Source organism: Macaca thibetana, chromosome 9, assembly GCF_024542745.1.
Source record: "Macaca thibetana thibetana isolate TM-01 chromosome 9, ASM2454274v1, whole genome shotgun sequence".
Classification (NCBI taxonomy): domain Eukaryota; kingdom Metazoa; phylum Chordata; class Mammalia; order Primates; family Cercopithecidae; genus Macaca; species Macaca thibetana.
In genome coordinates this window covers 105,445,673-105,458,011 of record NC_065586.1, presented here as the reverse complement: position 1 = coordinate 105,458,011, position 12,339 = coordinate 105,445,673, and positions in this window count along the sequence as shown.

Here is a 12,339-nt window from a genome sequence, read left to right as displayed (position 1 = left end):
GATACATAATATTTCTACATATTTATGGGGTATATGTGATATTTTGTTACATGCATAGAATGTGTAATAATCAAGTAAGAGTATTTAAGGTATCTATTACCTTGGGTATTTATTATTTCTATGTGTTGGTAACATTTTAAGTCTTGTCTTCTCCCTGTTTTGAAATACATAATACACTTTTGTTAACTATAGTCACTGTACTCTGTATTAAACATTAGAACTTATTCCTTCTATCTAACTGTATATTTTTACTGATTAACCAACTTTCCTTATCCTCCTTCCCTCACCACTCTTTACAGCCTCTGGTATCTGAGGACTAAGTTCTGAATTTTTATCTTGCCCAAATTCCTATCTAAGGGGTCTAGAGAGTCATGCACTACAAACCATAAATTCTCATCAGATGAGTTTTATATCATGTATATCATGTATATCATGACTTACTTTTCAGTCTGACTCTGGCGTAACATTATGAGACAAGGAAAAAATATTTAAACCCAAAATGTATTTCCTTGCCATACCTCAAAATTGCCCTGCAAAGTCTCTTGTGGGAAAATCCCCATTGTACAGAAAATGCCCTTTCCCCTTTGTTTTCTTTCCTTTCTTTGCAGATCCAGTAGATAATCGACTAAGAGCCAGGTAACCTTTCAGGTCTGATAAGAAACATTTTACAACCTGCTCTCTCTTTCTGAAAGCTGCTATCTGAGAGATTCCTCTGCACAATAAAACTTGGTCTCCACAATCCTTTACCTTGACTTAAACATTCCTTTTCATTTATCCTGGGTCTTCAGATAAACTCAACAAATTGTCAACCAGAAAAGTTTAAATTTACCTATCGCCTGGAAGCCCCAACTTTGAGTTGTTCTGCCTTTCTGAACCAAACCAATGTATTTCTTAAATGCATTTAATTGATATAGCATACCTCTAAAATATATAAAACCAAGCTGTACCCCGACCACCGTGGGCATATGTTCTCAGGACCTCCTGAGGGCTGTGTCACGGGCCATGGTCACTCATATTTGGTTCAGAATAAATCTCTTCAAATGTTTTACTGAATTTGACTCTTTTTGGAAACATACCTGTTATTCTACTCTGTAACTCCATGAGATCAGCATTTTTTACCTCCCAGTTATAAGTGAGAACAATGCAATATTTGTCTTTCTGTGCCTGGCTTATTTCACTTAATAACTCTCAGTTCCAACCAGGTTACTGCAAATGACAGATTTCATTCTTTTTTTATGGCCAAATAGTATCCCATTGTGTGTATATGCCATATTTTCTTTGTCCATTCATCCATGATGGACAATTAGGTTGATTCCATAGCTTTGTTAGTGTGAATAGTGCTGCAGTAAACATAGGGATGCAGGTATCCCTTTGATATTTGATTTCCTTTCCTTCGGATTTAGAAAAGAAAAATAGCTCTGTGCAGTGTATCGACATAGGTCATGTTCCCCAACCCTGCTCCCGCATATCCATACCTGTGGATAATTGTTAAAGACATTTTGTTCCTCATTAGCTGTCTCACTCATTCCCTTCATGTTCCTGGAATTTGTGATACAAAAAACAATGTATAGCCAATCAATAGCTTATGTTATTTTAATGTAAACTCTTGGTAAACAACTCAGGAATTTCATCTTCTTTTCCTTTAAAAATCTACTTGTAGGTGCTGCTAATTATAGTGGCTGTATTGATTTACATTCTTAATAAGAATGTATGAGTTCTGTTTTCTCTTCATCCTTGTCTGCATCAGGTATTCTTGACTTTTTATTAATAACCATTCTAACTAGTGTAAGATGATATCTCATTGTGGTTTTGATTTGCGTTTCCCTGATGATTAGTGATGTTTAGCTTTTTTTCCCCACATACCTGTTGTTCTGGCCATTTGTATGTCTCCTTTTGACAAATGTTTATTCATGTTCTTTACCCACTTTAAAATGGGATTTTTTAAATTTTTTTTATTTTTTGTTGTTGAGTTGTTTGAGTTCCTTGTATGTTTTGGCTATTTGTTCCTTGTTGGATGAATAGTTTGAGAATATTTCCTATCTTTCAACAGGTTTTCTTTTTACTCTGTTGATTTTTTCCTTTGCTGTGCAGAAACTTTTAAGTTTAACATAGTCCTACTGGTCTGTTTTTGTTTTAGTTGTCTGTGTTTTTGAGGTCTTATCCAAAACATCTTTGCCCAGTCCAATGTCCTTGTAATCGTCAATGGCTTCCTCCTGCCTGCTGCACAAACCCAATTCACTGAGACCGTGGTATTGCAGTAAATAAAGAGTTTAACTGATGCTGAGCTAGCCATGTAAGAGACAGAATTTTACTCAAATCAATTTCCCTGAAGGCTTGGTGATTAGCGCTCTTCAAGGATAGTTTGGTGGACAGCGTACTAGGGAGTGGGTGCTGCTAATTAGTTGGGGATGCAATCATAGGGGTGTGGAAAACAGCCCTTGTGTGCTGAATCTGCTTTTGATTGTATGGAGGCCACAGAACTGGCTAACTAGTCATGAGTCCAGGTGAGGTCAGTCTGAAAAACATCTCAAAAGACCATTTTGGGTTTTACAATAGTGATGTTATTTTTAGGAACAATTGGGGAAGTCACAAATCTTGTGATGTCTGGTCGCATGCCTCCGGAGCAGTAAGAGATTATAGAAAATATGCTTACATTTTAGTAGAATTCAGGCTCCTCCCATAATTCCAATCTTGTGGCCTTTCATTAATCTTACAAAGGTGGTTTGAGCCTCTGAACAAGGAGGGGATCAGCTTTGAGGAAGAACTATTATCATCCTTGCTTCAAAGTCAAACTATAAACTAAATTCCTCCCATGGTTAGCCTGGCCTATGCCCAGGAATGAGCGAAGACAGCCAGCCGGTGCGACTAGAGGCAAGATGTAGTCAGTCGTGTTAGATTTCTCTCACTGTCATAATCTTTGCAATGGTGGTTTCACTTTGAAATGTTCCCCTACATTTTCTTCTAGCGGTTTTATGGTTTTTGATCTTACATATAAATCTTTAATTTATTTTGAGTTGATTTCTGATTATGGTGAGAGACAGGGGTCCAGTTTCATTCATCTGCATATGGATATCCCATTTTCCCAGCACCATTTATTCAATAGGATGGCCTTTCTTCAGTGTACATTTTTGGCACTTTTGTTGAAAATTAGCTGTCTGTAAATACATGGATTTATTTCTGTGTTCTCTATTCTGTTCCATTAGTCTATGTGTCTGTTTTTATAACAATATCGTGCTGTTATGGTTACTCTATGCTTGAAATGCATTTTGACATCTGGTAACACGATGCCTCTGGTTTTATTTTTCCCAGGATTGCTTTGGTTATTCACGCTCTTTTTTTGATTTCATACAAACTTTAGCATTGTTTTTTCTATTTCTGTGAAAAATGGCATTAGTATTTTCATAGAGATTGCATTGAATTTATGGATTTCTTTGGGTAGTATGGTCATTTTAACAATATTAATTCTTTTAATTCATGAGCATGGGATGTCTTTCCATTTGTTTGTGTTTTCTTCAATTTCTTTCATCAGTGTTTTATAGTTTTTTTTTATTGAGGTCTTTCACTGCCTAGGTTAAATGTATTCTTTGTTATTTTATTTTGTAACTATTGTAAATAAAATTGCCTTCTTAATTTCTTTCTCTAATAGTTTATCATCAGTATGTAGAAATGCTATTGATATTTGTATGTTGATTTTGTATCCTGCAATTTTATTGAATTTATTAATCAAATCTAGGAATTTTTTGATGAAGTTTTTGATTTTTCTAGATATAAGGTCATGTCATCCGTAAGGAGGGACAATTTGACTTTCTCTTTTTCAATTTGGATACTTTGTATTTCTTTCTTTTGCCTGATTGCTCTGGTTAAAACTTCTAGTACTATGTTGAATAGAAGAGGGGAAAGTGGGCATTCTTTTTTGTTCCAGGTCTTAGAGGAACAATTTCATCTTTCTCTCATCAGTATGATACTCATTGTGGGCTTGTCATGAATGGTCATGAATGTTGAATTATGTTCCTTCTATAAAGTGGAAATGGTTATGGAAGTAGAAGAGAGAAATATGGATAGGGAAGAAAAGGGAGAAAAAAGAAGCTGGAAAGCCAATAAAATGATGAACTATACCATGTGATATGCACACTCCCTATGACAATCTTGAGTTTCTGAATGATCAAATGCTTGGCCTGATAAATTTTTTTCATAAAATACAGTTACATTTTTGAGTAAGTTATTTTGATTTTTAATAGGTTATCAAATAAGCATTAAACCAGAATATGATGCATATCCCACGCAATCCACTAAGATATTGCAAAGAGAGAAATATATCTCACTCCTTTAAATAGCCAGACAGATACAACCAATTAGATACATGCTGCCAAAATAAATAATTATTTGTCCTCAAGAAAGAGGATTTGACAGTACCATTTGTCACTCATAGTTCTTCATAAATTCACTTGGTAATTGGGGTGACTGTCTGTGTTAATTTATTGACTATTCAAAGGAAAAATGAACTTCTCATATCTTTGTGACAAAAGATAGTTTTGGAACTAAGCTCCTGCCCTTAAGATTCCTACCTTCCCATAGAAATGGGGAGATAAGGGGACTATCTTTCTTGATGATTACTTCTTGAAGATATGCATTCCACATCTTTGAAAAAGACATTCTTGGGTCATGAAGCTGGCAAGCAACTTATCTAGTTTTCAAAAGGATTTGTATACATGTCAAAGAGGCAGGAAAAGACCTTGTAAGTACAAATCTTCTAAAGTAAACACTCTAAAAAAGGGAGGAAGAAGTCTTTTTCCTTGATTTCCACAGGGAGAATTAATTTTTTCCTTTCAATTGGTATTTACCCTTATAATATCAACTCTGAGTTAAAAGGGAGATAACTGTGAACATTGTGTAGGAGCATTGAGACAGAGGCTGAGAGGACATAAGCCCTTGACTTTTGCAAACCATGGGATGAAGCTACATAGAGAATTTCAATGGCTGTGTCACTGGGAGTTCCAACACTGTTTATGCAGCTCTGAGGGGCATCTGAGTTCCAGAAGAACAGCTCATAATCTTAGCGAGTCAGCCAGGAGGAAAAGGTAAGCCTAAAGTTTGGGATTTATTCTTCTCCTTTGTCCTTTTCCTTTCTGCTCCATACAGGGGCTGTGTTTTCCTTTCCAACACTGGACCCTTGGTGGGCAGAGCCTAAACATGGAAGCAACTACAGGTTTCTGGCCATGGCCAGTGAAACTGAGGGGTTTCCATGTGGAGAAGCCTGACTGCCACCACCTTAAAGAACCTGGGTCTTTTTCATTTTGGTTTATGGGGACCTTGGGTAAGGGGTTTACTTCAAACTCTTGGTACTGTCCTCCCAATAGTCTTAATAGTAGCCTCCCTGTGTGCTATATTCTCTCAAAGGTTTTAAATGCTTGCATGCAGCCATCTCTAGAATGTCATATGGCCTGTCTTCAAAGGGAATAACAGGAGATGAAAGAAATGTGCAACCATGAGGACACTGTAACCTATAAATGATATGTTGAGACGGGAAACCCAAAATGATGGTAACCGAGAGTGGCGCTAAGGCCCTCAGTTTTGGTCACACTCTCAACTAAGTAAGAACCTGACCAAAAAGGGAGAATTTTTTTAAACAAAATTCTGGAATGCGGTTCTTTTGGACTGAGCTCATGTACTAGGCCCCAACAAACCAAACCAAACTAAACCAAAATGGAGTCGCTTGTGCTAAAACTTTAAGGAAATATATAGATTCTAGTACAGACCAGGTTTTGTTTTTTCTCCTACAAATCTCTATAACAAACATTTCTACCAGCATAGGTATCAACCCCCTGAATTTCCCATTAAGTCTTTTAACCAAATTCATTTCCTCTAGCCTTGAGACCATCAAGCTTCAGATGATGATGCAACAAAGGTTCCAGTCAGTTCCAGTTGAAGACATTAACCCTGACCATAAAAAAAGTACCCTGCCTCCACTAGACAGAACAGAATGAGAGTTCTGTGATCTCCAACATGTAGGGGCTACACCCCAAGTCAGCATGAAGCAGTTACAGAAGAAAGACCTTCATTCCCTCTGCCTCCCGTAAAGATTTACCAGGATCACATCTCTTAGTGGGGAGATGAGGCAAGAAAATAGGGTCTGGAGGCAGGAGACCTAAGGCTGTTTCACGCCAACTTCCTAGAACTAAATGGAAAGGAAAACCCTAACTTTCCATGCCTAAATAACTAAAGGACCAGAGGCTACTCCTTTTGATCTTTTCTGCCTGGCAGATGTGAAATGGGCTGTCTGCAACAAATCATACTGAATGTGGATTGAGTCTTCATTTGCAACTTTGTAACTTCACTCCAGCCTCTGAATCGTTGCTGTCTGCAACCTAGGCTACCACTTCAGTTACATGACATAAGCATGAAGTGGCCAGTGGGAAACTTGTAGAGGGTATGTGAACCCCAAGGATATTCTGTATATGCACCCTTGAGCTGCTGCTCGGGTCTGCTCCCACACTGTGGAGTGTACTTTCGTTTTCAATAAATCCCTGCTTTTGTTGTGTTATTCTTTCTTTGCTGAGTGTTTTGTCTAATTCTTTGTTCAAAACGCCAAGAACCTGGCCAACTTGCAGTCATGACCCTCTACCGTTAACAATAGCACCATGTGACACAGGCTAAAGGGCCAAGTCCCAGGTCATTAGTGCTCTGGGGAGTCAGAGTAAAAGGTCATCACCAAAAGGCTGAGCTGTGGGAGGAGACTTCTTGGAGAAGGTGGCTTTTTGAGAGGAAAGAAAGGTAGAGAGGAAGCTGCGTTCCATCTGTGTGAGGCAGAATGAGGATAACTCTGCAGAGGAAACTGCATATTGTATGTTTAAGGCAGGATTAGTCAGAAGTTTCTGGTTCTATGTGGTAGAAAATCTAATGAGGTGGGATGAAGACAATGGCAACAACAACAAAAACCAAAAAACAGACCAAAAATATCCAAACCCCAAACTAAAATAATCATTGCCTCACATCCTTGAAAAGTTATTTGGTTTTGGGGTTCAGACACAGTTAGAAGCCATGCCCTATTGATGGTTCTCCCTCTCTCTCTTAGCTCTCTTTTCCTCTGTGTTGACTTAATTTTCAAACAGGTTCATTTAATCCAGTGGCAAAATGGTCATCAGAAAGTCTAGGCTTAAATCCAAACAATATGGAACATTAGTAACTAAAAAGATCCTGATTTTTGCAATGAATGAAGCATGTGTGCCAGCCTGCGTGAGGTTCATTGCCCAGCTTGGGTCAAGTGTCTACCCTGGACATACACAACTACATTTTGAGTGTGACTTTCAGTAAAATAAGAGATTCTTTTAGGAACTTATAGAAGATCTCTTGTTCTTTGTCTTTCAATTGTGCTAAGGGTTTAAAGTCCTAAGCTTATACCTTTTTATATGCTTTCTAGTATAGTAAGGGAAAAACATTCTACTCCATTTGCATCAAGAGCAGACACTTGGTTTTACAAATGTCTTTAGACACTTTATCATAATTACCCACGGGTGACAATTTAATTAATCATGATATACAGCATGCCAAGCATTAATGAGTTTTTTATTTCCCATTGGTGAAAAACTCCGAAGATTGTTCAAGGCCAAGGATACAAGTAGACTCATCCATGAATCTCATTTTCGAGGTTGGTTTCTTGGGACTATGTTGGGTACAAACATAGTATCAGACTCAGAGTCTGGTTAGGAACAGAGAAATCATAGTAAATATGGCAACAGAAAGAATGTAGTGTAATTAATTTGGATAAAGAGGTATTAGAGAACTGAAGGATCAAAATAGAACACTAAGGTAGAATGAAGTTAGTCTATTAAGGCTTGAGGCACAAGGGAAGGAGTCGGAGTTTTAGGAAAATTTAGAGAAAATTCTCTGTAGAATAGAGATTCCTTCTAAGAGGGTGATGCCATGCATCTGCAGCCCATGCCGTAGGAGCTTAGAGAGAGGCTTTGCAGATCTAAGCTCCAGTCTTTGAAGAGGAGGCACTGCTTGGCTACTTTTGGTATCTCAGGAGATTAGAGGTGGGACACCAGAGAATTTGGGTCCAGACCTCTGAGTTGGGTCATCTCCCAATAAGTGCTAGTACCTGTGAAGGAACAAAGTGATGTTGGTTCTTGGAGGACCAAAATTATTAGAGAGTGGGACTAACTGCCACTGCTTGGTAAACGGCCATTGCTAGAGTGAGACTGGAGTGATGTTGACAGGGAGAGCAGAGAAACAAGAAGTAATAAGTCTTCTCTTCCCTTTTCTTGCCTGTAGTTTCAGTCTAGCATCCCAGATTGGTGGGACTTGACAGAAAGTCACTTGAAATGATGAAAAATGTAATTTTTATTTATCATAAAGCAGGGTATGGATGGGTTGATTTAGAGATGAGTGATGATACCTTAAAAAAGTAATGTAGCTTTAAAATAATATCTGTATATAAAATTGAAGGGGAATCAATCAACTCAAGCTAAGAAAAATATATAAGGAATGAATGAAACTGGGATGTGGAGAAAAAAATTATAAAATATTAATATACTGTATGTATATATAAGATGAAGGCAAAGTTATATATAAGAAATTTTTAATAGTCCATGAACCTAATTAAGAAAAATCTGTTTCTCTCTCTGTGTCTGTGTATGTGTTTCTGTGTGTGTCTAACTTCTTGCCTTTCCCAATAATTAGGACTTGAGTTTAAATAGAGAGTTGAACTTATATTTACCTTAAATTACTTATATACTTACATTTTTGAAAATAGTTTTTATTAAGTATAAGGTACTATATTGCAGCAGAGCATCACAACAGAGGATATCAAATCCGACATAAACATAAAACATGAAACTATGAGGTAATGAGAGATTGAGAAACCTTAATGATAGCTATTCTTTTTTCTAGGTAGATTCATCATTTATAATAAAACTGTGTATTAGATCTCAAAAGTAATAAGCCATTTGATTTGTCTTTGAAAGAATAAAAGAGCACCATTTGAAATTTCTAACTTGGTTTGTTTTTGCTTTTAGAGTACAGGATCATAAAAATATCCTGGTAATGGTGAAACCTTTTGGCATAAACAGTGGTTCCATTCTTCCTGTACAGAGAGTAAAAGGAAACAGGGTGTCTTATTTGTGGTAAGTATTGTATTAAGTATATCACAAATGTCTTTGGGACCAAGGAAATGTTAGAAAAGGGTCATTCTGAACATGATTTGAGGAAGATAAATGACAGCAAAAATGAGAAAAATCTAGGCGTTCAGAAACAACTGCAAATTGACAGGATGAATTTTGAATTTTGCTCTAGCTGTTGTATTGATAAATAATTGCACTGCTTATTGCCAAGTAATTCTGAACAATCAGGAGAGAGAGCCATTGAAGTTGTCTGCATGTGAAAGTAAAATATTTTGCAAATGATTTTAGACTGTAACATTTTGCTGAAACATTTGAAGGCCATGCATATTTTTCAAAATGTAGTTCCTCAAGAGAATCCTCTGATGATGACCAAGTTCAGGAAATCCTAATAAGAAATAAGAGAGAAGAAAATAACTTTTTCTATGAGAAACTGAGCTTTAAAACTGCAGGGAAACAGCATATATTCTGAATCTTAGAGGTACGGATTTTTCTAGAAAGAGAAATGTGGCCAAAACAGTGAGAGGCCGCTCTGAAATTCTAGATGGAAAGATGGGAAATGGGCCCCACTTTTATGTCTGTCATTTTTGGAAAGGTGGAGAAACTGGTAGACTTAAAAAAGAAAAGAGAGAGTCCTTTCCATTTTCACCTTGATTTTGATAAGAGTACTTCTCAGGTTTGTCCTAAGTTCTAGTTTTTCAAGGGCAGGATTTTTTTTTTTGACAAACAAATCAGCATTTGGTACTTTTCTGTTCATGAAGGATACCTTAAGAAAGGATGAATGTAGAACCACATGAAAAGCAAGAATCAAAGTCAGCTGCTGTTGGTACAATTTCGAGCTTGGCTGCAATATAGTTATTTGGATCTAGTCTTCAGTGGGAGCTGACTTTATGAGCTCTCATGTTGATCAGGGCTCGGCTGCCAAAGTGTAACTCCAACTACGGATATGAAAACAAATTGAGTGAGTAACCACCATCAAGTCAAAATATGCCAATGCTCTGACAACCTCCGTGTCTATGGCTACATGCGCTCATCCCTGCTTAGGCTGGGTACTTATATTCTGTAACTTCCTATGAAGAGCTCATGTGCATTCAGTGTCAGCAATGAACAAGACACTGGTCCTGTGGATTCAGAGAGAAATGAGGCACAGTTCTTTCCCTGACGATACTCACAGTCTTCTGAGTAGAGACAGGAGATTGTGTAGTGAATGAAAGCAAAAATAAAGGTATCCCCAGGTTATATTGGGAGCTTAACAGGAGAGTAAGAATGGTTGAGATATAGGAAGGCAAGTCAGAGAGGATTCTTGAAGATGTGTGATCTTGAAATATAAGTAGAGGCTTGTGAGATAGACAAAGAAAAAAATAATACAATTTTTTTTTGTTTTTGAGACAGGACCTCACTCTGTCGACCAGGCTGGAGTACAGTGGAATGATCATCTTTCAGGCCCAAGTGATTCTTCCACCTCAGCTTCCCTAGTAGCTAGGACTAAGGCATACACCACCATGCTTGGTTAGTTTTTGTATTGTTTGTAGAGATGGAGTTTCACCATGTTGCCCAGGCTGATCTTGAACTCCTGGACTCAAGGGATCCACCCACCTGCACCTCCCAAAGTGCTGGAATTAAAGGTGTGAGCAAATAAAGCTATTAATACCAAAATCTGATCCATGTGAGTGCTTCTCAGTGAGGCACTAGTGCACTGCCATGATCTAGGCACCGGCTAGGTGGTCTGTGAGTAGTACCACATTTAATACCCTCAGTATCAATAATGAGATACACATTATTATGATGATGATGTCCAGTTTATGGATAAGGAAATGGGCTAAGTGGTGGTGGACATGATGTTCAAGCCTGTGCTCTCTGGGTCCAAGGCATCTGTTCTTAGCCTCCTTGGGCCCTGTCCTAACATGGAAACTGAGAGAAGGGCATCCTAGGCAAAGGAAGTAACCCATGCAGCAGTAGGGAGATGTGAGGGAGAGGGCAGATGACAGAATGGCACAGTGTATTCGTCTGTTTTCATGCTGCTGATAAAGACACACCTCAGACTAAGCAATTTACAAAAGAAAGCTGTGTGTTGAACTTACAGTTTCACATGGCTGGGGAGGCCTCACAGTCATGGTGGAAGGTGAAAGGCACATATCACATAGCAGCAGACAAGAGAAAAGAGAGCTTGTGCAGGGGAACTCCTGTTTGTAAAACCATCAGATCTTGTGAGACTTATTCACTATCATGAGAATAGCATGGGGAAAGACTTGCCACCACGATTCAACTACCTCCCACCTGGTCCCTCCCATAACATGTGGGAATTCAAGATGAGATTTTGGTGGGGACATAGCCAAACCATAAAATTCCACTCCTGGACCCTCCCAAATCTCATGTGCTAACATTTCAAAACAAATCGTGCCTTCCCAATTGTCCCCCAAAAGTCTTAACTCATTTCAGCATTAACTCAAAAGTCCACAGTTCAAAGTCTCATCCGAGACAAGGCAAGTCCCTTCCACTTACGAGGCTGTAAAATCAAAAGCAAGTTAGTTACTTCCTAGATGCAATGGGGGTACAGGCGTTGGGTAAATACAGCTGTTCCAAACGGGAGAAATTAGCCAAAACAAAGGGGCTACAAGGCCCCCTACAAGTCCAAAATCCAGCAGGGCAGTCAAATCTTAAAGCTCCAAAATGACCTCCTTTGACTCCAAGTCTCACATCCAGGTCATGCTGATGCAAGACATGGGTTTCCATGGTCTTGGGCAGCTCTGTAGGGTACAGCCTCCCTCCAGGCTGCTTTCAAGGACTGGTGTTGAGTGTCTGTGGCTTTTCCAGGCACATGGTGTAAGCTGTCAGTGGATTTAACATTCTGGGGTCTGGAGGACCGTGGTCTTCTTCTCACAGCTCCACTAGGTGGTGTCCCAATAGGGACTCTGTGTGGGGGCTCCAACCCCAAATTTTCCTCTGGACTGCCCTAGTAGAGGTTCTCCATGAGAACCCTGCCCCTGCAGCAAACTTCTGCCTGGATGTCCAGGTATTTCCATACATCCTCTGAAATCTAGGTAGAGGTTCCCAAACCCCAATACTTGACTTCTGTGCACTGGCAGGCTCAAGACCAGATGGAAGCTCCCAAGGCTTGAGGCTTGCCTCCTCTGAAGCCACAGCCCAGGCTCTATGTTGGCCCCTTTTAGCCATCACTGGAATGGCTGGGACACAGGGCACCATGTTCCTAGGCTGCACATAG